The sequence below is a fragment of the Chiloscyllium plagiosum genome, unplaced genomic scaffold, assembly GCF_037043375.1.
Source record: "Chiloscyllium plagiosum isolate Xiang-an unplaced genomic scaffold, Cpla_swu_hap1 HiC_scaffold_36, whole genome shotgun sequence".
Taxonomy (NCBI): Eukaryota; Metazoa; Chordata; class Chondrichthyes; order Orectolobiformes; family Hemiscylliidae; genus Chiloscyllium; species Chiloscyllium plagiosum.
This window is the reverse complement of record NW_028270174.1, coordinates 47,423,934-47,450,570: the sequence shown is the minus strand read 5'-3', so window position 1 is coordinate 47,450,570 and position 26,637 is coordinate 47,423,934. Positions and strand designations below refer to the sequence as shown.

At 40.2% G+C, this 26,637-nt stretch overlaps 1 long non-coding RNA gene across 1 annotated transcript; it reads left to right on the top strand.

Annotated features, from left to right (window-relative positions):
- Positions 1 to 5,334: 5,334 nt before the first annotated feature.
- LOC122539273 (uncharacterized) lies at positions 5,335 to 23,133 on the top strand. Its single transcript, XR_015753244.1, has 4 exons — positions 5,335 to 5,413; positions 7,926 to 8,068; positions 16,608 to 16,678; positions 23,024 to 23,133. It is a non-coding gene; the product is annotated as an uncharacterized LOC122539273 (long non-coding RNA).
- Positions 23,134 to 26,637: the final 3,504 nt, after the last annotated feature.

The window sequence follows — 26,637 nt, the reverse complement described above, 5'->3', positions numbered from 1 at the left end:
CAAAGAGACCTTGAAATGCAGGTTCATAGCTCCTTGAAAGTGAAGTCGCAGGTAGATAGGACAGTGAAGAAGGTGTTTGGTATGCTTTCCTTTATTGGTCAGAGTATTAAGTACAGGCATTGGGAGGTCATGTTGCGGCTGTACAGGACATTGGTTCGGCCACTGTTGGAATATTGCATGCAATTCTGGTCTCCTTCCTATCAGGAAGATGTTGTGAAACTTGAAAGGGTTCAGAAAAGATTTACAAGGATGTTGCCAGGGTTGGAGGATTTGAGCTATAGGGAGAAGCTGAACAGGCTAGGGTTCTTTTCCCTAGAACTTTGGAGGCTGAGGGGTGACCTTATAGAGGTTTACAAAATCATGAGGGGCATGGATAGGATAAATAGACAAAGTATTTTACCTGGAGTGGGGGAGTCTAGAACTAGAGGGCTTAAGTTTAGGGTGAGAGGGGAAAGATATAAAGGAGACCTAAGGGGCAAAGTTTTCAGAGGGTGGTGCGTGTATGGAATAAGCTGCCAGAGGAAGTGATGGAGGCTGGTACAATTGCAACATTTAAAAGACATTTGGATGGGTATATGAATAGGAAGGGTTCGGAGGGATACAGGCAGGGTGCTGGCAGTTGGGACTATATTGGGTTGGGATATCTGGTCGGCATAGACATTTCTATTTCCATGCTGTACATCTCTATGACTCTAAATGGGATTAGATCAGTTTGGAATAGTTGGTCGGCATGGATCGAAGGGTCTGTCTCCATGCTATATAACTATATGATTCTATGGCTGATTGGTCTGGACCTGCTCCTAATTTGTATGTTCACTCTGCTATTGGAAACAGTGTTAATTTAATGACATTGACATTATTTTCACATTTTTGGCCACCAAAATAAGAACTACGTTTTAAAAAGAAGCTTAAAAAAATGTAAAATACATTAAAAATTCATCAAAATCAAACAAAGAAAACAGTACCAAATACAAAAACTGTTTCCTTTCCATGTGCAGCATAGCTTTAATAGCTTGAGGACAAATTGTATGAAATCCTGCTGCTGACAGGCAGCTTTACCCCCTGACAACATGTATTTGAAACACAGGCGTTTGCTCTGCATGACTTTCTAAATGGAAAATTATGAGAGGTTCACCTCAGGTACCAGCTTTGCTCCATTACCAAAGATTTCAATCAGAACATGGCTTGGCAAAATAAATCCCCTAGTGTGGAAATTATATTCAGTAAGAATTCTGGAATTACTTTGGTGCCCTAAAATCGATCTGTGCACACAGAAAGCATAACATCAGTAGACATTACAACGACTAAGCTGCAAAATTTAATTTGAAAGTCTCAATATGATGGGATGGGGAGCAAGGAAGAGGCAGGGATAGTGTGGAGTCTGGCAGGGGTCAGATTGAATCACAAGGCATCAATATTAATACCATTCAAGAGGTTACTGAAGAATCGGGGATTTCAGTCTTGGCGACCTATATGGCATGACCCCACTGGCATATTGTTGAGCCACCTCCCAACCTGTCAGCCAAACAAATGGACAGAGAATGCTAGTGGCAGGAGGCTGCATCCAAAGACGATGCGTGGCATTCAAAAGTGAGCATTAGCCCCAGGCTTAGAAATTGGGTATTGATGAAAAGGGGGAAGAGAAGGAGCGTTGAAGTGGTGTGCAAAAATTGTAAAGGTGATGTTAGTAATTGGGAATGTAGGATTGAGCACCAATCCCTATTATCTAAAATACTGGACCAAAACCTTGGACTTCTCAAAATCTTTCATTGTAAAGGGGAGAAATGGGCTGAGCTCTGGGAAAAATACACAAATACAGAGATAGCTGCCTGGAACTAATGTTTAGCCTGGAATTCTAATTTATACCTTCACTTTAAGAGAACAATCAACCAAACCTAACACTATAGACTGAAATTAACTTTTACAACTTGTGTTATCCAGTTCAGTCAGTATGGGGCCTATTGGGACCTACACAGATACCTAACATTCACTTTTATTCAAAATCCATTCACATGTACTTGTAACTATCAGGAAGCCAACTGACTTCAAAGAAAGCACCAGTGACACAACGACAAGCAGAGGTTTGGCACAAAGATAAGAGGCGTTCAGTCGATATAATTTCAGGCCCCGATCTCACCTGAAACAGCTATCTCCCTGAGAGCTGCTGCCCAGGAGGTGTCCCAAACTGTGATCCCCATAAGGATTCTAACAGCTAATTCCAGTGGCTATTTTTAAGAGATATCTCTGGAAGGGGAATCCCTACAGCAATTCTGAAAATTATAGACTCAAGTTGCTTCTGAACCGGGGAACTAACAGCAAATGACCATGACCAGAAGACCAAAGTGACAACCTCCGAAAACTACTAAACCAACCGACACCACAAGGCCTCAGACACATCCTGAGGTGAAAACCCACAAAAATAATCAAAGTAAGGAAAACCAAGTACTCACCTGATAAATCCGACATGCATCCTACCCCGTCAGCAAATTAAACCCAGACTGAAGGTCTACACAATCTGAAGTCTTCATCGAGGCACAGCGCATGGCAAGCAGCCAGGTGTACTTCAAAATCGTGTTTTCCCCAGTCGTGAGCTTAAACTCCAGAGAGCCCAAAGTTTCTGACCTAGCTGACAGGGAGAGGAAGGCAGGTGGTGGCAGTTCAGAGAATCCCAAGTGTAGGAAGTCTGACTAAAGTTTCTGTGATTAAAACTGCTGTCTAGCTTCTAACAGTGTTTAACCTGCGTCTAATTTAATAGTGCATTTCATTACTGCCTTCTGTAGAATTAATAGTGTAAATTTCAATGTTTGTTGCAGTTACCTTTATTTCTTGTATCATACGTACCCTTTCATATTTAAATAAATGCAGAGATTCTTTTGCCCTGAAACACTGTTCTGCTGCCTTCTTCATTTCACATTCCTAAATAAGTCCAGTGTCTAAAACCAGGGATCGGGGGGTGATTCAAACCACCTAAAATCAACAAATTACTGAGTGCAAACCAGAACCCTACAGGACAATGAAGATTGGGGACTGTGGGAAGAGTGGAGTTGCCACAACTGGGGAAAGGAAAGCACATTTCAAGAGAGAGTCAAGGCTTTTTTAACAAAAACTGGAAAAACACATTTTGCCCTCCGAGCCGACAAGTGAACCTGAAAGGTTGATATTGATTTTCTGGAGCCATCCTGACAGGTTTTGTTTGATAGCAGAACACAAACTATACCAATCCCCATCCCAAACTTGCTCAGATCTCTCATTCATATTGCAGATTGTGCAATGGTGGTATCATTGTATTTTATGTTCTGACAAAATGATACATTTAGAATTTCTTGTCAGATAGTCATTTGGTAGTACAGAACTTGAGTATTTGTCGCATAATTATCAGCATAATTTGCAAGGAATAACAAAGTAAATGGGGAATAACTATATGAGAGAAGAATGTTAATTCATTGGCATGTGAACTCTGATTACTAGAGGCTATGCCACAGAAAATGCACCAATTAATGATGACTGACAATTGTAATGATGTTGCATTTTTATTTTTCTGTAGTTTTGATTGTGGACAGAAATGGGAAAATTAAAAGAACTGTTTAAACAATAACAAGGATTGCTGGAGGATTACTGCAACTTTTAATAGCAAAAAAACCTGACATTCATTGTAAGCACCATTTACACGGTTGATTTATTCAAGTGATAGTTGAAGTGTAGTTTGCAGGTGAGTTGGAGCTGAAGGATGTGTACAAATGGAGATTCCCCTGGCAACAAGGAACTGATTAGTCCATGAACTAGTGACCAGTTATTGACAACAAAGGCCTGATAACAACTATGTGATTGGTTCTCTGAACAGCTTGGGGCTTTGACTAAATGGGGAGAAGCCATCCCACCTTCAGCAACTCAGGAGCTCTTACTTCAGCAATCATTTTAAGCTGTGATTTTAATGAGTAAAATACTTCTTTATTAGTGTGAATCAGTCCTCTTGTTCCTCCTGCTAACCAGTGAAAGCATTCAGAAAAGTAAGACCGAGGAACAGCATTCCAATCAGCAATCCAAGACCCATCTTTGCAGTTCCTATGAACAGACCACATTTTCCCTCCATCCATAACATCTATTTTTTTTTTTGTGTGTGCGTGTATGTGTATATACACAACAGGTAATTTATATGAGGGTTTTAACTACATTTTGCTAGTTTTGACTAGAGTAGTTATGTACCAATTGATGATTATTGTTAAGCTATGGCTATAGTCGATTTGTAATAAATACTAATACTTGTTAAGTACAGTAACCTGGTGGGTGCTTGCTGTAAACATGGGTCTGAAGGTCAGGTAAGTTGGGAATTCCATCTTTTTAGAAGAAATCTTGAAGTTTTTGGAATATCAGGGTTTGATTTCCAGAATGTTAACCCAGTGACGTGTGATATTTTCATCAGCCAAAATTTCTTTAAATTTTAATCAAGATGGGTTGACTATGAATGGTAAAGGCATTGCCATGAGAAATGAACCAGATAATGGTTATTATCTATTTAATTCTGCTACACACAAATATTTGTGCCAAATTATGAATCCATCTGATTATTCTAAATTATTTTTTCAGAATAATTCTTTGCACACTCAGAACTATTCAGCAAATGTTGTTCAAAGATGGAATCACATTTCATGTCGGATACTGAATTGTGAGTTTTGCTAATTGGATAAGTTCAGCACCTTCCTTATTAAGAGCAATTGTCTGCTCTGATTCACCACTCTTTTGGAAACCAGGACTGAAATTAATACTCTCCTCTCAAACAATGCAAATTTTGCTTTCCCATTAAATTGTTTTTTTTTTGCAATTTGTCTTGATGAGTGCAAGATGAAAAGTTATGACAAAAATATATCTTTTCTCATGAATACTCAAGAATGACTAAGTTTTCAATATAGTTACATAATATTAAAACTCGATTCTACTTGCTAAGTATTATCTTCTATTTTGAGAGTGCATTTACTTCTTCAGAGACAAAACCCAAGGTGTAGCTCTCTAGATTAACTTTGGACCTCAGTGTTTCCACTATTCTCCAAAGCACTCATGAAGATTTCATGGGGATCATTCCAAAAGCTGTTGGAGAAGAGATCTTCCGACTCTCCTTCAAACCTAATGCTTACAGTCTGCTCAACTCAAGTATGGACCATACCACTTTAGATTATGATAATCATTGCCAACATGACATGGTAGCCATTGATAGCCTGGAAGTGCTAAATTTGGATGTGAAAACTGCTGGATAGAGAGATTAGTTAAAACAGGAATGTTGAGTAATCAGATCAGCCACGATCTTATTAATTGGCAGAACAGGCTTGAGGGGCTTCGTGACTTGCTCCTGCCCCTAACTCACATTAATGTGTTCATAAAGAGATGGAGGGAACATCAGCCGGATTCTAGGACCTATTAGGTGAGTAACTTAATCTCCAGAGCTAGCTGGAAATATAAGATAAGAAGGTAGAGGCACTGCCACTGCCATGATCCTTGCAGATTATAAGATACCCTCCCCCAGCTGCTCCGGTTTCCTCTCAGAGTCCAAAGATGTGCAGGTCAGATGAATTGGCCGTGCTAAATTGCCCATAGTGTTAGGTGCTTTAGTCAGAGGGAAAATCGGTCTGGGTGGGTTTCTCTTCGGACGGTTGGTGTGGACTGGTTGGGCCAAAGGGCTTGATTCCATACTGTAGGTAATCTAATCTAATCATACCCGACCGAGCACAGAGCTGTGAGAAGGAGGAGCTTGAGACAGCTCCAGCAAGTACCAACAACAGCATAAGCTGTGATTGTTTTCCACTTGTCTGGTTGTATGGTCACGACATGACAGAGCTAATTCAAATTACTAAACTCAGGGGACTATGCAGATTGCAAGAAATCAAAAACAGGGGGAACTACAGAAGAAAGGTTTTGTACTTAAGCTGCAACTTTCCGAGGGTTTTGTAGATTATCCTCTTTTGTAGATTAATTTCTGAAAATATAATTTTAATATATTTAAATATTTTTTGACTGATCTTTGTTGTTACTGTTTTCTCTTGTATGGAAACATCTATTTGCAGTGAGCCATGTTTTGCACTTCTTGAACACTGACACCCATATTATATCATCATTTCCCTGGTAAATGTAGATGAAGTACAAAGCTAATTCATCCACTTCCTCTTTAATTCAGGAACCTAAAATGCCAATTTTATTTTATGAAAACGATTTTAAAAATTATAACTTTTTAAAAATAATGTAACTTATTTATTCATTTGGATTCATGCCTCAGCTGTTGACAGATTGAGTGGAAAGCCTGGATCCAGATTTAATGCCAATGTTCCCTTTAGATGGTTGCTAGGAGATATGATTCAGTATAAAGCTGATCTGATTTCCTTTACTCTGCCTTGGCATATATAGCTCTGCTTGATACTTCCCCATTGCACATCTTTTAAGTTGGAAACTGATTAGGTCTACAGCCACCGTGGTAACAAGTATTCGCATGGCACATGTTGCCTTCACTCATACCACCAAAACCCCCAGAATGTTGCAGCTGAAGTATAAAACCTCCAAGTTTTGTGCTTGTTAAGAAATGTTTTATAAAGGCTTAGATGACATTGATTCACTGTATTTGAAATAGTGAATGCCAGTCCATTTGTATATTTCTTATTCTTCAGATTTTTATTTGTAGAGAGCTGTAGCTGGAATGCATTTATTTAAGTCTAGAATTTTCTGTATGTTCCAGTGTAGACAGGAAACAGGAATCATGAAAATTTGAAGATTGCTTCTTTTTGCAGCTTTACTGTGGAAAATTCCATCTGCTCTGAGCGAGCCATATTTTTCCCAAAATAATTTGCAAAGTTGAAAAGTAAGAATTTTCAGTGTTGATTTTGTGATCTTTCACCATAATAATGATAAAATATATTCAGAAATATCCATAAGATGCTCATAACAAAATAACAAGAAGTTAGGGTGGGCAGAGGTTTACAGACTTTTCTGATACTCCTGATTAAAAAACCTTATAAGGAAAAGGCTGGAGAGAAACTAAAATCTGCACAGCCCCAAAAAGGCATCATGTTTCCGAGGTCAGTTGAACATTTGGTAATTATGTCACACTAAATTGGGATTTTTAATTTAGGTGGGTATTTGCTATATACTGACTTCATCTCCCCCTTATAGCAATAACAATAAAATATCTGATATCATTTTGTAATAAATAATTTACTTTAATCTCAACATAAATTTTATCTTAGTTTCAGTGAAAGAAAATGACAAATAATTGATTAAATGAATGGCTAAAACTAATATTGTGAGCTGAATTTGGAAAATGTGAAAATTTTGTTGAAAGATATGAAAAATAGATCAGAAAATTTTCCAATTGGTGAGAAGATTGAAAATGTTGAAGAGTAAAGAGATTTATTGGTCCAACTTTGGAAATCATTAAAAAATACTGGACAGCCGCAAAATACATTTAAAATAGCAATTTAAATGTTGGCCTTTAACTCAAAGGGCAGAATATAAATCAGAGAAGGTGACATTATAGCTATATAAACATTTGATTAGATTCCAAATAGAACATTGCATAGAATTCTGGGTTCTGCAGCTCAGAAAGTGTATTTTAAACTTGGAGAAGATGCAGGTTAAATTCACCCAATTAATATGTGGTCTAAAAGGGTTAAATATAACAGAGGGATTGCACAGATTAAACTTGCATTGTCCTGAGTTTTCAGAGGACAATCTAATTGTGGTATACAACATAGTAAAAGGTGTTGTGGAGAAAAGTCATTTTCTCTTATGGACAAATTTGAGAACAAAGAGGCAAAGCCTTAAACTGATAGCTGGACCACTCAGGTGTGAAGTTAAAAAGCACAATTTCAGACCTAGGGAATTGAAAATTTACAGTTATCTCCTGCAATAAATTTTTGAAGTTTAATCAATTGAGATTTTCTGTCCAGGTGCGAGAACCACCAGTTATGGAAATAAGATGGAGTGAAGATGCAGATTACTTAGGAATGACTCATCCTGTTCCGATGTTCCCAGAAACATCACTTATTTATATTTCTAAGGCTTTAAACTTTCTTGAGGATCAATCTTTTAGGTGAGACTGAGAGTGACTGCCCTTGACATCAAATCGTGCTTAATTGTGTATGCCATCAAGGATCCCTACCAAAATTGGTGTCAATGGAAATCGGGGGGCTAATCTCTCTGCTGATTGCAGACATACTTAACATGAAGGAAGATTGCTGTAGTCGCTGGATGTTCACTGCGAGAATTCATCAGGGTAACGTCCTCAGTCCAACCATCTTCAGCTTCTGCAGCAATGATGTTCCTGACATTGTAAAATGATTTGGAGTTGGGGACTACACGTAACGTGTCAAAGTCTGCAGATGACATTAAGATGAGTGGCAGAGCAAAGTGTGTAGACGAGTATGGATAGTGTAAGTGAGTGGGCAAAGGTCTGGCAGATGGAGTACGGTATTGATAAATGTGAAGTAATCCATCTTGTTAGAAACAACAGTAAAAAGGACTATTATTTGAATGGTAAAAAATTGCAGCATGCTGGTGTGCAGAGGGACCTAGGTGTCCATGTGCATAAATTGCAGGTGCAACAGTTAAGAAGACAAATAGAATCCTCCATTGCTAGAGGGATTGAGTTTAAAAGCAGGGAGGTTATGTTACAGCTGTATAGGGTGCTGGTGCAGTTTTGGTTTCTTTACTCGAGACAGGATGTACTGGCATCGGAGGGGGTGCAGAGAATGTTTACTGGGTTGATTCTGGAGTTGAGGGGGTTGACTTAAAAGGAGAGACTGAGTAGACTGGGATTATATTCTTCAGAATTTAGAAGAATGAGGGGGATCTTATAGAAACATATATAATTATGAAAAGAATAGATAAGATAGAGGCAGGGAGGATGTTTCCATTGGCAGGTTAAACTAGAACAAGGGGGCATAGCCTCAAATTTAGGGGGAACAGATTTAGGACTGAGTTGAGGACAAACGTTTTCACCCAGAGGATTGTGAATCTAAGGAATTCCCTGCCCAGTGAAGTAGTTGAGACTTCCTTATGGAATGCTTTTAAAGCTAAAATAGATAATTTTTTGAACAATGAAAGAATGAAGGGTTGTGGTGAGAGGGTAGGTATGTGGAGCTACAGCCATAAAAAGATCAGCCATGATCTTATTGACTGGCGGAGTGGGCTCAAAGGGCCAGGTGACCTACTCCTGCTCCTTGTTCTTATATTCTTGTGTAAGGTCTGGGTGAAGTTGCTCATGAATGATGGTATAATGTTCAGCACCATTTGCAACTCCTCAGATATTGAATCAGCCCTGTGCAGTTACAACACGACCTTGACAACATTGGGTTGATAAGTGACAAATAGCAATTGCATCACATCAGTGCCAGGCAATGGCAATCCTCAGCAAGACAGCATCTAATCATCTCCCCTCCATACACAGTGACAACACCATTGCTGAATTCCACAATACTAATATTCTGGTCTTACTATTGGCCAGAAACTGAACTGGACCTCTTCAGACTGGGCTGTTTCGGTCCTCATAACATAATTACCCTTACTCTATCAAAAGGTCAGAAATGAGGATGTTCATTGTGCAGTTATCAATGCTCAGCACTATCCATCACTCCTCAGACACTGAAACAATTCTTGTCCAATGCAGCAAGACTTCACCAATAACTAGGCTTAGGTGAATATGTGACCAGTAACATTCATGCTGAACAAGTGTCAAACAATGATTATCTCCAACAAAGAATCTAACCATCATCCCTTGATATTTAATGCTTGTTTCACCGCTGAGTTGCTGGCTTTCAACATCCTGTAGGCTACCATTGACCATAAACTGAACTGAATGAGCCATACTGTATCACCAAAAGTATGTCAGAGACTAGGAGTTCTGCAGTGAGTAGCTCATCCCCTGACTGTACATCTACATGACACCCGTCAGGAGTATGATGGAATACTCTCACTTTCATAGATAAGTGTAGCTCCAAGAACAACCAGAAACCCAACATCACCCATAAAAAAGAAGCCTGCTTGATTGTCACTTTTAAGCATTCATGCTATTCAACACCAAAGCACAAGTGCAAGTACAACCATTGATGAGCTGCTGAAATTCATCAGAGCTGGATGCAGTTTTGCTTGCCGAGCTGGAAGGTTCATTTCCAGATGTTTTGTCACCCTACTCGGTAACGTCTTCAGTGGGCCTCTGGGCGAAGTACTGCTGATGATTTCTGCTTTCTATTTGTATGTTTGGGTTTCTTTGGGTTGGTGAATGCCATTTCCTGTGGTGATGTCATTTCCTGTGGTGATGTCATGTCCTGTTCTTTTTCTCAGGCAGTGGGAGATGGGGTCTAACTTGATATGTTTGTTAACCCATCAAGTTAGACCCCATCTACCAACCCTTGAGAAAAAGAACAGGACATGACATCACCACAGGAAATGACATCACCAACCCAAAGAAACCCAAACATATAAACAGAAAGCAGAAATCACCAGCAGAGCTTTGCCCGGAGGCCCACTGAAGATGTTACCTAGTCGGGTGACAAAATGTCTGGAAATGAACCTTCCAGCTCGGTGAGTAAAACTACATCCAGAACTTCAACCTGAGCTACAAATCTTCTCAAAAAAGTTCAGCAGGGATCTTTAGATAGCATCTTTCAATCCCATGAGAATTATCATCGAGGACAAAGACAGCAGATACATGGGAAGACAACCACATACAAATTCCTCTCCAAACCATATACCACCCTGACTTGAAATTATATCACTGTTCCCTCATTGTTAATGAGTCAGAATTCTGGAACACCTTTCTGGATCATATGGCATTCAAGAGGTCATTAGATAATTATTTGGATAGAAGTAGTGCGTTAAGTGTGTGGTGAAGAACACGAAAGACTGACAATAGGTAATGATACTTGTTTGAAGAGCTGGTTCAAGCATGATTGGCTGAATGGCCTTCTTCTGTGCTGGACCAATTCTGTGAGCACTGTGGGACACCCTGCACAAATGGACTGCAGTGGTTCAAGAAGGTAGCTCACATCATCATCTGAAGGGCAATTAGGGGTGAGCGCCAACTGCTGGCCTAGCTAGCAATGCCTATCCTCCCTGAAAGAAGTAAATAAAAATGGACAATGAGGCAAGATTGAAATATGAACTACAGGGAGAGTTTGGGAAAAACAATAAGGTGAATAAATGGATAATGAATGGAGACAGGTTACTCGTGTGCATGCATGGAATCATTCCCTGGAAGAAAACAAATTCAGTTAAAAATATATTTTAATATTTGGTTATATTTGTGGTATAAATAGAAAAGCACACTGGGAAACAATATGTTCAGGTTGTTCTATAATTTGGGGAATTGCATTCTTAAATTGTTCATGTTGGTGTTGCATTAACAAACATTCTCAGAAAGAATGGTGTTGTTTATCAAATGTTACAGAAATGCAGACGGCATGCTTATAAAGGGTTAACAGATGAAAACGTATACAATAGCTTTCACTATTTTACAAAAGTTGCTCTGTTTCATCACTTGAATACAATCAATCACTTTCCTCTGAGTGGTGGGCATAGTTTTGTGCATTTTATTACCAAAGTGATGATCATGTACAGAAAAGAACCACAATGTTTTGGAAATATATAGCCCTGCCACATTGCATAACCAGGCTATGTGAAAAGTCAGAGTGCTCCTTATGCTTTTTAAACACTTTAATTGCCCAATTATCTTTGACCATCTCATCCACAACATGCAAAATGACAAAACTGCTTTGCCTTGGCACAATTATTGCAAAGACATGATTGCAAGACTCAAAATAAATCAGACTAAAAATACCACTATGCCCAGAAATGATATTTGCTCTATGGATGATGAAAATTGAACATGAGTCACTGGTCATCGTTTCATACTGCCATTAGCTTCTAGGTTACTATTGCAACACCACAGCAGCAATTCCTGTAAATCGATTTGCATTGGCAGTGAGCAGGACTCCATTGTAATGAGGAATGCTTAAACAACTGCTATCTTCATTTTGTCACCAATTTTTATTGCTTGCATTGAATGCATAGAACAGCAGAACTAGTGGGTGGAAGTTAATATCTTCCCTTATCTTTCAGAGGCAGGGTGGAATTATTAGGCATAGAGACCACCAGCTGGAAATCCCAGCACCCGTCCCTCTCTTTAACGGATGTATTGTGTTGGATATGTTTGATAGAGTACAAAATCACAGGGGATAGCAATGACAGCTAGGTCCATGGCACCACGTGTGGCTCTGGTGCAAAAGATGGGAGGAAATAGAGTGGATAGGGCCATGGTGATAGGGGATTTAATTGTAAGGGAAACAGACAGGTATTTCTGATGCTGCAAAAGAAACAAAAGAATGGTATGGTGCCTTAAAAAGTATGACTTCAAAGATAGTATACTAGTGCCATGTGCAAATAAGAGTAGAAATAACAGGATAAACCATGTGTGAAGAAATGGTGTATGAGGGGGGAGGGGGGGAAGGTGGGATTGTTACAAGTAAGATGTGTTGTATCTGGGTTGGAGAAGTTGGGATGGAGGATGAATCTGCTAGTGCTGTTAGAGAAGCTTTAAACTAAAGTCTGTTTTGGGGGAGCAAGTGGCATTTTTACCTCTTTCTCTCCACTCCTACAGCAAATTATGTGTGTCATGGGAGATTCAAATGTAAGGCCATGTTTTACACTTACCTCTTTTTCTTACCCTTCTTCTAATCGCTTTCATAGAGCAAAATATCAGCCCTTCTTCTGGGGAATGGTAATGAGTCAGATTTGGGTATATGGGCACATTTTGGCTCAACCAGTTTTTGCAGTAGCCTTACCATGAAATTGGTGCTCTTTAAGAGAAAACTCTGTTTCTTGTTCTAGAATTTAAGGATTTTTTTTGATGTTGTGGTGCTGCAAGCATTTTAAATTCTGAAATTTTCCGTGAACAATGAGTATGTTGGACTATGAGGGCAAAAAAGTGGGACAGTAGGCTTCCGCATAGTTACCTCTAGCATTTCCCCAATTCTCGGCTATTTCTGATTTTTATCCCCATGCTGCCTCTCAGCAACATCACCTGAAAGCATGTTTGTACATGTATGGTGAGACACCCCAGCTCTTTTCAACTATCAGGCCTCTATCCCTCCACTGATTGCAAGTTATCAGGCTCCACATCTGGTACTGAATGAGCAGAATTTTTTTGCAAATTAATGGAAAAATTGAAGCTGTTGCCTTTTCCCCCTGCAATGAAATCTGTTGTGTAGATATAACTCCATCGCTGGCAAATACTTGAGGTTGAACCAGACAGTTCATAATGTCACTTTAACAATCTGTGTGGAGATGAACTTCCTGCTACTTTTGAACCATCACTATGGCTGGCACAGCAACACTGCTTCCTCGCAGAACCAGGAACCTAGGTTCAATTCCACTCTTGGGTGACTGTCTGCAGGAAGTTTGCGCATTCTCCCTGTATCTGCGTGGGTTTCTGTTGAGTGCTCTGGTTTTCTTCCCACAGTCCAAAGATGTGCAGGTCAAGTGGATTGACCAAAATAAATTGCCCATAGTGTCAGGTTAAGTGGGTTAGCCATGGGAAATGCAGGGTTACAAGGATAGGGTAAGGGGGTGGGTCTGGACGGGAAGCTTTTTGGAAGGTTGGTGTGGGCTCGATAGGCTGCTTCCACATTATAGGGATCCTATGATTCTCATTGTCAGAGTTGCAGGTCCACAAGGACTTGATTGTGGGATCTTAAAAGAGGTGGCTTGTGAGATAGCTGATACTTTTTAATAATTTTCTAAAACTCCTTTGTGGGGAAAGTCCCATCAGATTGGATAGAATGCGTAACTCCTTTGTTCAAAAAGGGAGGGAGATAGCAGGAAACTATGGATGAGTTCAATTACCATCTATCATTGCAAAAATGGTAAAAGCCGTTATTAAAGAAGTCATAGTAGGCGGCACGGTGGCACAGTGGTTAGCACTGCTGCCTCACAGCGCCTGAGACCCGGGTTCAATTCCCGCCTCAGGCGACTGACTGTGTGGAGTTTGCACGTTCTCCCCGTGTCTGCGTGGGTTTCCTCCGGGTGCTCCGGTTTCCTCCCACAGTCCAAAGCTGTGCAGGTCAGGTAAATTGGTCTTGCTAAATTGCCCGTAGTGTTAGGTAAGGGGTAAATGTAAGGGTATGGGTGGGTTTCGCTTCGGCGGGTCGGTGTGGACTTGTTGGGCCGAAGGGCCTGTTTCCACACTGTAATGTAATCTAATCTAATCTAATAGTAGGCAGTTGAATAAGGGTAATGAAGATAATCAGGCAGAGTCGACAGCTAACGACCAAACTATCTGAATTCTTTGAACAAGTAGCATGCTGTGGAACTGATGGATGTACTGTGATTCAATATCTAGAAGGCATTTGGTACTGTATCACAAATAAAGTTATTGGGGAAAATAAAATGGTGTGTGGATGACAATTTCAAATAGATAGAGGACTAGCTGACTGACAGGAATCAGAGATAGGTATAGGTCTTTTTCAGGTTGGTGAGACATAGCAAGTGGTATGTTACAGGGATCAATATTGGGACTTCAACTGTTTACAATTTATGTAAATGTCCTGGATAAAGGGATGGAAGACGCAGTTGCCACATTATCCGATGACACAAAGTTAGGTAAGAAAGTAAACTGTGAAGAGGATATAGGCTGCAAAAAAATATAAATTAATGGTTAATAGATGGTAAATTAAGTAGTAGTGCTGGCTTGAGAGACTGAATGTCCTATTCAAGGAGCTTGTTTATATGTTTGTATGGCCTTGCCCCTCCTATCCCTGCATTTTTTTCAATTGCTACTTCTCTCAAATACCTGAACTTTTCTGATTCTGGATCAAAGAATTGCAAGCTGGGTACTAAATATTCCGGAATAAATGGTCTTGAAAGATGAAGAAGGGAAGTCATTTTCTATACTGACCTATAATGAGGTCAGCCAGTTGGAGTGCATCGAATATGAGTTCCCTGATTGGGGCTGTTCATCTGGTCCAATCAGGGAGACCTGGCTGACATAGGAAGGTTGAGTATCAGGGATAGAGACTCTCTGGTACCTGAACTTTGTGTGGTCTCTCGTCATGGAATGTTCATACATAAATACAGTGTGACTTGGTGATGATTTGCTGGCTTCTGCGGAGTTATTTTAGTTGGTTTGCACAGTTGATTCAGAATGTTACACTGCTGAACACAGAAGATAGTGAAGTGAAGAAGGTGTTTGGTATGCTTTCTTTTATTGGTCAGAGCATTGAGTATAGGAGTTGGGAGGTCATGTTGAGGCTGTACAAGGTATTGGTTAGTCCACTTTAGAATATTGCGTGCAATTCTGGTTTCCTTCCTATTGGAAGGATGTTGTGAAACCTGAAAGGGTTCAGAAAAGATTTACAAGGATGTTATCAGGGTTGGAGGATTTGAGCTTTAGGGTGAGGTTAAATAGGCTGGGACTGTTTTCACTGGAGCGTTGGAGGCTGAGGGGTGATCTTACAGAGGTTTACAAAATTATGAGGGGCATGGATAGGATAAATACACAAAGTCTTTTCCCTGGGATGGGGGAGCCCAGAACTAGAGGGAATAGGTTTAGGATGAGAGGGAAAAGACTTAAAAGGGATCTAAGAGGCAACTTTTTCAAGCAAAGCACTGTGCATGCATGGAATGAGCTGCCAGAGGAAGTGGTGAAAGTTGGTATAACTACAGCATTTAAAAGGCATCTGGATGGGTGTATGAATAGGAAAGGTCTAGAGGGATATGGGCCGTGTGCTGGCAAATGGGACTAGAATAGGTTAGGATATATGGTCGGCATGGACAAGTTGGACCAATTGGTCTGTTTCCACTGCTGTACATCTCTATGACTCTATGACCTGTGACAGAGGATATCCCAGAGGGATAATGAAGTTCATTTATTTGCGCTAAGAAACAAAATACGTGCACTACATTGCTCAGTATATTCTATAGATTACCAAGTAGTGGAAAAGATTTAGTTGAACTTATTTGCCACATAAATTACAGGGATATGTTTTGTTTATAGATTAAATGCAATGCAGGATTCTTAATTATTCTAATATCGATAGGGACGCTAATAAAGGGCTAGAATTTCTAGGAAAATTTTCAATGCTGTGTGCGTTTCTGTTATCAGAAGTATATAGAAGTTTAGAAGGAATGTTGTCTGGTTTGAAGGATATTAGTTATGAAGTGAGATTAGACAAGCTTGATTTATTTTCATTGGGACACTGGAGGTAGAGGGGAAACCCAATACAAGTTTACAACATCACAAGATGCATTGGTAGAGTGGATAGTTGAAGTCTTTATCCAAGGTAGAAATATCAATTATTGAGGACATAAGTTTAAGATACAAGGGGGAAAGTTTAAAGGAGATGTAAGAGAGGATGATAAGAACCTGGAATGTGCTGTAGGAGGTAGTAGAAGCATATACAAAAGCAATATTTAAGTAACATCTTGGCAAATGCATGGACAGGCAGGGAATAGAGAATATGGACCATGTAGAGGCAAAAGGTTTTACAGTTCATAGCAGTTTATACGTTGGCACGGGCTTGGCACAAAAAAGGAGCTGTTCCAATGCTGTACTGTTCGTTCTTTGTTTTTTGTTAAAGAAGCGGACGGATAAGAATCTGAGCAGGGAGACACAGGAGGAGAACTAAGTGTTGAAACAGAAGACAGAAAGGTAAGAAGCAAAAGTGGAAGGCCATAAAAAGGAGAAAAACAAACATAATGCAAAACGAAGTGAAGATGACTAACAAGGTTAAAAAGTAAAGCCTAAAGGCTTTGCATATGTTTTAATGCATACAGTAGTCACAATAATGTAAGTGAATTGGCAATGCACATAGATATGAATGGTAATGGTATAATTATGATTGTTGAATCATGATTGCAGGGTATGGACAAAAAGGGAGAGGGGGTGGTGTTGCATTGTTAGCAAAGGAATAAAAATGCAATAGTGAGAAAGGATATTGTCTTTGAAAAACTATGATGTGGAATCTGTATGGGTGAAAATAAGAACCACAAAGCGGTAACAATTGTTGGGGGTTGTCTAAAGGCCTCTAAACAGGAATTAAAGGCAGGCAAGGCATTAAACAAAAAAATCAGAGATGCATGCAGTAAAGATACAACTGCAGATGAGTCACTTTCATTTACATGTAGTTGAACAAGCTAAATTAGCAATGATATTGTACAGGAGGATTTTCTGGAGGGTGTATGTGATTTTTTAAAAAAAGTCCAATTTGTTGAAGAACCAATCAAAGAACAGGCTATTCTAGATTTGGGTACTACACAATGAGAAGGGATTAATTAATGCCCTGGTTGGTTGTCATCCTTTGGGAAAGACCGACCAACTTACATTATAATCCTTCCTTAAAGGTGGAGAGTGAAATAGTCAAACCCGAAATGGGGGTTCTGAATCTAAATCAAGGGAGCTCTGAGGGTATATGAGATATAAGTTGGCATGAAAGCATTAGGGCACCTCACTGAAAGGATTGACAGGGGGTAGGCAATGGTTAATAGTCAAAGAATTTGTGCATTAATTATAACAATTAATCTTTCCTGTCTGATGCAAAAAGTAAAAGAGGAAATATGACACTGCCTGCATTGATAGAGCTGCAACCCTGAAATTGGCTCTCTATTATTAGGAGGTGGGATTCCTGGTGGAGGCAACCAGAGAATGAGAGATGTCTTTTGCATGTAGATAGGTAAATTATACTTTGTCTTTTTGTCCATTTTGTCCTCTGCAGCAGCAGCTGATACTGTACTGCCTGGCCTCATGTCCTCTCCCATTTCCCCTGCAGATCACAGGATCCCAAACAGGATTTCCATCGCCAAACACTTTCTTTCTCCTGGTCATCTTTCATATGCCATCTTGCAGTTTTACAAGTCCAAGGTTGCATTGCCAAGTCACAGCACCCTCTATTGTCAGGTAGAATGCCTTTAATCCTGTGGCAAATTATCAAAGGCATTCATAATGTGAAACATTGTCTGACCTGTGTGACCACATTTCCATGTTCTAAATTCCATGGTAGTGGTGGTGTGATGTCCTCAAATAGTCCTCAAAAGAATGGTCTTGAGCAGAGACCACACTTTTTGATAGAGGTCAAACCCTGGGAGGTTTATAGTTGGACCATTCACCAGATCCTCCCATTACAATATTGCAATATTGGTGTCATCCCAGAAGTTGCATCATTTATTCTTTCTCTCAAAACCTGCACTGTTGAAAGAATTTGCAAATGCCCAGAAAGATATGTATGGTTTATACAGGTTGCTATGATAAAATCCAGTCAGGCAGAGTGATGTAAAAGCAAGCTGCTCTAACTAAGAATCATAGAATCAAAGAATTGCTGCAGCCATTTCACACATTATGTCTGTGCTGGGCTCCTAAGGAGCAATTCACATGTTGTTGCCCTTTTGCACACTGTCCTGATATCTTTGTATTTTTCTCTACTTCAAATGTTTAGAAAATATAGAAACAGAAGGTGGTCATTTGGCTCAACCTGTCTGTGATAACTAATTAATGAGCTACCTACCATTTTCCAGTACTTGCACTGATGAGAACTGGGACACTAGGCTAAAAGATAATGTAACAGACAAGCAGTTGCAGACTTTTGAAGAGATATTTCAGTATGCTCAAAATAAATAAGAGGAGGATCTGCCATCTGTGGTTAACTAAGGAAGTTAAGGAAAGCATCAAACTTAAGGAAAAATATATCACAAAAATAATTAACAGTTCAGATGATTAATCAAAATATAAAATAACAGCAGAGAATGGTAGAATATGAAACTAATTAGAAATGTAAAAATAGATAGCAAGAATGTCTACAGGTATCTAAAAGGGAAAAGAAAAAAATAAAGCAAATGTTAGTCCCTGTAGGAAGTGAGGATGAGAAATTAATTGTAGAAGTAAACAAATATTTTGAGCTGAATCTTACCAGAAATTGTCTAAGGGGTTTTTTTTTTTGGAGAGTTTTGGAGAGTTTCTTATTACAAGGCCTAGCAAGTTTTCTCATGCTGTCTTCCCAAACTCACCGCATTATCCATGCTCCACTCATCCTAATCTCCCATTCACCATAGTAGGTAGCTCTAACGATTGCCTTGTACCTCCAGTCAAATGTTGGCAGTCTGGAGGTTTCATTTATGGTGTACATCATGGGAAAGCAACAAGGAACCAATGCTTCTCAGGGCCCATGGATGCCATTAATAACACTTGCACAGAATTCTTGCAACTATCACCATTTAAGAAACAAGCCATGCACTTTACCATTCCTTAGCCACTCTTCACCTTATAAACCTCTCTATCTGAGTACTTCTCTTTTCCCAAAACACTTACTTTTATTCAGCAACGGTAAAACAGAAGAAAAACTCTTTTAAACAGAAGATATGTTTGCATCTTGGAACAGAAATGAACAACTTGCCTTTTGAGGACCAACAAATTCATCATCAATGAACACACCTCTGATCTACTGGAACCAGTTGTCAATTAAGACTTGTCTGACTTGACACTGTTGAGTTCTCTCATGTAGAAGATAATGTTCCTCCTGCTCGATGTCCTCACCTTCATCTTTGGAAGACTGCTCCCATTCTCCCAAATCTTCGGAGTCTATTACATCCCATCTATGCTTGTTCCAGTTGTGCAGAGGACAGCTTGCTAGGATTATGTAGCACATTCTGGCTGGAGCATATTGCAAGGACGCCAAGCCTTAGAACCGCATCTTCAACCGACCTATCATCTGTTCACCATAGCCTTGATCAAATATTGGGCTGCATTGTAACTTTGCTCCATCACATTTAAAGAATTGCATTGAGTCATTAGCCTTGGCCTCAAAGTATAATCCCTATCTCCCAGTATCCTCATCATTGCAAAGCAATCAGCCTTTGAAATGTAGCAGTCCATGTTGTGTAGGTATATTCACAGTTCCAGTTTTAACCCTGTGGCAGTGAAGTATTCCATAACACTTCTGATATGTGTCTTGTAGACAGTTGACAGACCTTGGGAATCAGACAGTAAGATTTTTAGCTTTTGTATCATTGAATCAAAGCCTCCTTCCACACTGTCAGGGTTCTATTTGTCCCATTATGTCTGCAACTGTCCTCCAAAGAACATCCCATCCAGACCTACCCTGCTATCATACCCCATAACCCCACATTTACCATGGCTCATCCAATTGGGCTATGTATCCTTGAACAATAGACAATTTCAATACAGCCAGTCCACCTAACCTGCAAATCTTTCTATTGTGGGAGGAAACCAGAGCACCCAGAGAAAACCCTAGCAGGCATGTGGAGAAAATATAAACTCCATGTAGACAATCACCCAAGACTAGAATCAAACCCAGATCCTGGGCACTGAGACAGCAATGCTAACCACTGAGCCACTATGCTGTCCTATTTAGCCGCAATATATATAAGGCTAGTCCATAGTACATGGACTATTACAGCGCAGTACAGGCCCCTTGGCCAGAATTTGCTACATTTGGACAATAGACACTTTAGTATCTCAGGGGTTGCAAATTATACTCAACATTGTGTGATTTTTCAGCTACAGTCATGCATGGGCGTCAGAGATCCATGCAGTATCTGAAAAACCTGGAAGTAATACATTAGCACAATGTTGGCACATTGATTGGAGCACATGAGCCCTCAGGGTGGCTGCATAGCTTAGCGGAAATGTTGTTTAAAAGTCAGCCATGTTGCAAGGGATCCTGAGTCACATTTCAGCCAGATCAGGTACAAATGGCAGATCTCCTTCCCTGAAGGACATTTGTGAATCAGCTGGGCTTTTAAGCCACTCAATAGTTTCATGGTCACCATTACAGCATTCAGGGTGATTACAATTTCGAAATGGAATAAATTGCAATGGTGAAATTATAACTTTTGAGGTGTCTAACTGAGACAGATGGGTCTGTGACTTCAATGAACAGAGGATGAGTGCCTGTGGTAGCGGTTCAGTTGGTATGTGGGGAGATGCCTTAAGATGAAAGAATAGGTGAAGCTGCATGATGTGTTGGTCTGTAAAATGCTCCACATGATTCTGGTCACAATACCAAATGGAAAAATCTTTTTAAATTTGCCTTTGTTCTGATTCTGACAGAAGGAGTGGACTGATAATCAAGTTCCACTACTCCAAAAGCAATACCAAAAGTGCAAATGTCTTATTTAATCATCACAATGGGCTTTCTCTTCTCACTGTTACCTAGAAACAAAGAGGCTTTTACCAGGTTTCTTCAAATATTTTAAAATCACTCATTTATTAGAATCAAGCATGTGGCAAAACTGGGTTATCAACTCATTAACTTTGCAGGATCAAGTTTCACCCCTTCACTCAAAACACATTTTTAAAAAATTCATTCACAGGATGAGAGCATCACTGGCTCAGTCAGCATTTATTGACCATCCCTAAGTTAAGAATCAACCACATTGCTGTGGGTCTGGAGTCACATGTAGGCCAGAACAGGTAAGGATGGCAGTTTCCTACCCTAAAGGACATTTAGTGACCCAGATTTCCTGACAATCGACAATGGATTCACAGTCATCATCGGACTCTTCATTCCATATTTTTATTGAATGCAAATTCCATCATCTGCTGTGGTGAGATTCAAATCCACATCCCCAGAACATTACTAGTCCATGTACTATGGACTAGCCTTATATATATTGCGGCTAAATAGGACAGCATAGTGGCTCAGTGGTTAGCATTGCTGTCTCAGTGCCCAGGATCTGGGTTTGATTCTAGTCTTGGGTGATTGTCTACATGGAGTTTATATTTTCTCCACATGCCTGCTAGGGTTTTCTCTGGGTGCTCTGGTGTCCTCCCACAATAGAAAGATTTGCAGGTTCAGCGATAATACTGATAGATCATTGCCTCCCCGAAAAGAGGCAATAGTCATACACAAAACTGCACAGTCCTGAAGCACATCATGAGTTTGAAAACTTTCGGCAAAAATAGAACAATGATAAGATGGGTTAACTCCTCAAAGTTTCCTCAATTTTCCTTCGACAAAACCAAGTTGCCGACAATCATGAATGATGGAAAACTTTCAGACCTGATTTTAGATTCAGATGAGAAACAGGTAGGAACCCTGACAGTTGAAGCTTTGTCAGGTTTTTAAATTGTTTTTCTGAAAGAGATAACTTTTAATAGGCTTTGCTTTAAGGTTTGTATCTTACTGATTGAGCTGCTTTCTGTTGCAAGGTTCTTCAACAATTCACATCATAGGTCTTTGACGATATGTAGCAACCTGACCATAAATGTTGCTAGGCAATGAAGAGCACAGATCCTAGACTTTTCCAAGTAGGTTTGTCCAGCATTGCACAACTCCATTGGACTCTTCTCACAAAATGACTTGGTTTTTCAGTAAATAGCAGATAATCCACTGTTCTCTTTGACCTTCTTACTTTTTGTTTGCAACACATCAAATCAAGTCTCTTCAAAGTAGAAATGTCCTCAAGGTTCCATAGTCTAGGTTCTCTGGGAACTCTAACCTAGTTAAGCTGAGGGACGAACTATGTAGTCAAGTCCCTTTGGTCTTGATTTTAACTGGGCAAACTTAGTAGAAAGTGGGAGGGATATGGATGTCAGTTTCTCTGGCAACACACTTTCTTTTTATCACATCTCCCAATTAATCTTGTCATTTAAACAGGTAAGCATCATGGTTCTGAAAGGGTTAATATCGGAGGTAGCCTTAAATTGCACCCAAAAAAATGATGTCAGACCGGTTTCCGTAGAGATAAGGCAGAATCTTACGGTCTTGTAGAGTGATAACCTATATCCACAATCTCCCAGTAGTCTCTCAAACAATGTCTATTTCATTACTGTAACTTGGACCTGAATGCTATCATACAGTATACAACATATTGTTCAAAACAGCAGCTTTTGGCCTCCATTGAACCAGGCTTCCTCTCCTAGCACGTAGTGTTTCAAGATTGTAAACTGGAAATTTAGCTGTTTACTATGTTAGTAATTATAATGAAAATTGTCTACAAAACATGTCACATTGTATACCTCTCTCACTCTCTTCTTTTGCAGTTTCCAGTTTGCCAGCCTGTATGAGAGAGAAAACCCTACACTGTAATTTTCCGATATTAAATTAAAAATATTCATTGCATTGTATAAAATAAGAATAAGACATATTGCTTTAAAATTAAGATGGAATTATCTCTTTGCTTTCTGACTGACTAGCTGCCCACTTCACCTCAAAACAACACTTAGTTGTGACTGTCAGTGTGCGGAGTGAAAAGAGCTACCAATAATGCATGAAATTCCTTGTTTCCATCACGTATTTCTGCTTGCCAAACATATTTTCTGTGCTGTGTTTCTTCCCCTGAGTCTGTCACTGAATCTGAGTATTTCTGTGCCTACTCATAAAAACAGAAAGCTCTCAATTCTGTAACACTAGGTGGCAATGTTACACCTCAAAGATTTTAATACGAACGTTTACATTACCCTGCTGCTTAGTGATACTACTGGTTTTGACTGAGGTTTATTTTTCTTCAATTAACAAGACAGCTTTTAGTGGGCGTAAGATTTGTTTACATTAAAATTTTAGATTGTAATTCACCCTTTCATCTGAATGCTAGTTCCGACGACAGGAACCAACGTTTCTGCTCCCCCTGAGGTCAGGTTGGATTTGACGCTTTTAGCTCACGTAAATTTCCTCTCCTCATGTCTGATTTCTCATTTTTCTTGTCAATCATGGCAGCCTCTAGCTCTGTCTAACTACCTGCTTCATTTAGCACTCCTCAGCTTTACAGTTAGTGCATTTGCTGTCACCATGACGTGCTTTGGATTTCCAACTTCAGACTATCCATTGTCTCCCTTGCCATCTTCTCAATGTTGTGCCAGTCGTATTTAGAACTAACATTTCTATCCCCATGTGAGTCTTTGGACTTTTCACTTCAGTCCATCTTTCCAACTCTCAGAAAACAAGAAGCAGTCGTGCTGTGATCGTGTCAGCCATTTATTTAGATTGTAAGACCATAAGATGAAAGAGCAGAAGTTGACCATTCAGCCCATTGATTCTGTTCTGCCAATCAAATAGATCATGGTTTCCCACTTTCCTAACAGGAACCAATTATATCACTAAAAGTGATCATGGTCCCAGGGATTGATGGGTAGGTGATGGTCTAGTGGTATTATTGCTAGACTATTAATCCACAGACTCTGGCAATGTTCTGGGGACTTGAGTTCAAATCTGGCCATGGTAGGTGGTAGAATTTAAATTCAATAATAACCTGGAAATAAGAGTTTAAGGATGACCATGAAAATATTGCTAATTGTCAGGAAAAAAAACAATCTGGTTCACTAATGTCCCTTCAGGATAGAAATGTGCCATCTTTACCTTCTCTGACCTACATGTGACTCCAGACCCAAAGGAATTAGAGATGAGCAACAAATGCTGGTCCAGCCAGTAATGCCCACACTCCGTGAATGAATTTTAAAAAATCATTGGCCAGGAACTGAATTGTAACTATGCAGGAATTCTGAGGTGAGTAACTCACTTCTGAACTCCTTAAAATGTTTCCATCATCTACAAGGTAGAAGTCAGGAGCATGATGGAATACTATCCATTTATCTGATGAGTGTGGTTCCAACAACACCCAAGAAAGTCATAGAACATAGAAAAGTACAGCACAGAACAGGCCCTTTGGCCCACGATGTTGTGCTGAGGTTTAATCCTAATGTAAAATATAGTAATCTAACCTACGCACCCCTCAACTCACTGCTCTCCATGTGCATATCCAGCAGTCACTTAAATGTTCCCAATGACTCTGCTTCCATCACCACCGCTGGCAATGCATTCCATGCATTCACAACTCTCTGCGTAAAGAACCAAACTTTGACATCCCCTCTATACCTTTCCCCTAATATCTTAAAACTATGACCCCTTGTACCAGTCAATCCTGCCCTGGGGAAAAGTCTCTGGCTATTAACTCTATCCATTCCTCTCATTATCTTGTATACCTCGATCAGGTCTCCTCTCTTCCTCCTTCCCTCCAGAGAGAAAAGTCTGAGCTTATTCAACCTCTCTTCATAAGGCAAGCCCTCCAGTCCAGGCAGCATCCTGGCAAATCTTCTTTGCACCCTTTCCAAAGCCTCTGTATCTTTCCTATAGTAGGGCGACCAGAACTGGACGCAATATTCCAAGTGTGGTCTCACCAGGGACTTGTAGAGCTGTAGCAAAACCTCGCGGCTCTTAAACTCGATCCCCCTGTTAATGAAAGCCAACACACCATATGCTTTCTTAACAACCCTATCCACTTGGATGGCAACTTTGAGGGATCTATGTACTTGCACACCCAGATCCCTCTGTTCCTCCTCACTTCCAAGAATCCTGTCTTTAATCCTATATTCAGCATTCGAGTTTGACCTTCCAAAATGCATCACTACACATTTATTCAGGTTGAACTCCATCTGCCATTTCTCAGCCCAACTCTGCATCCTGTCTTTGTTGCGCTGCAGCCTGCAATAGCCCTCTATACTATTGACGACACCTCCAACCTTTGTGTCATCTGCAAATTTACTAACCCACCCCTCAACCTCCTCATCCAAGTCATTTATAAAGACTACAAAGAGCAGAGACCCAAGAACAGAGCCCTGAGGGACCCCACTCAACACTGACCTCCAGGCAGAATACTTTCCATCTACAACCACTCTCTGCCTTCTGTCAGCCAGCCAATTCTGAATCCAGATAGCCAAATCTCCCTGTATCCCATACTTCCTGATCTTATGAATGAGCCTACCATGGAGAACCTTATCAAATGTCTTGCTCAAGTCCATATACACCATATCCACTGCTCGACCTTCATTGACCTGTCTTGTCACCTCCTCGAAGAACTCAATAAGATTTGTGAGGCACGACGTGCCCCTCACAAAGCCATGCTGACTGCCTTTAATCACGCTATGCTTTGCCAAATAGTCATTAATCCTATCCCTCAGAATTCTTTCCAATACTTTGCTGACCATAGACGTAAGACTGACTGGTCTGTAATTGCTAGGGATTTTCCTATTACCCTTCTTGAAAAGAGAAACAACATTCGCCTCCTTCCAATCCTCCGGTATGACTCCTGTGGAGAGTGAGGAGGCAAAGATCTTCGCCAGTGGCTTAGCAACCTCCTTCCTCACTTCCCGGAGCAGCCTGGGATAAATCTGGTCTGGTCCTGGGGACTTATCAGTTTTAATGTTTTTCAAAATTTCCAGCACATCAACTTCATCAATCTTGATCTGCTCAAGCCTATATCCCAGCTCCTCAAAGTTCTCATTCACAACAAGCTCCCTTTCCTTTGAGAAAACTGAAGCAAAAAACTCATTTAGGGCTTCCCCTATCTGCTCAGACTCCACGTACAAGTTCCCTCCGCTATCGCTGATCGGCCCTACCTTCTCCCTGATCATTTTCTTATTCCTCACGTAAGAGTAAAATGCCTTTGGGTTCTCCCTAATCCTTCTTGCCAAGCCTTTTTCGTGCCTCCTTCTGGCTCTCCTCAGTCCATTTCTAGCAAGCCTGTAATCCTCTAAAGCTGTGCGAGATCCTTGCTTCCTTCACCTTACGCTCTACTGCTATTAGGTGGTCTGTAGAAAGCCTCCAATGAGGTGACTGCTCCTTGCTGTTTCTGACTTCCACCCATACTGACTCAGCAGACAGA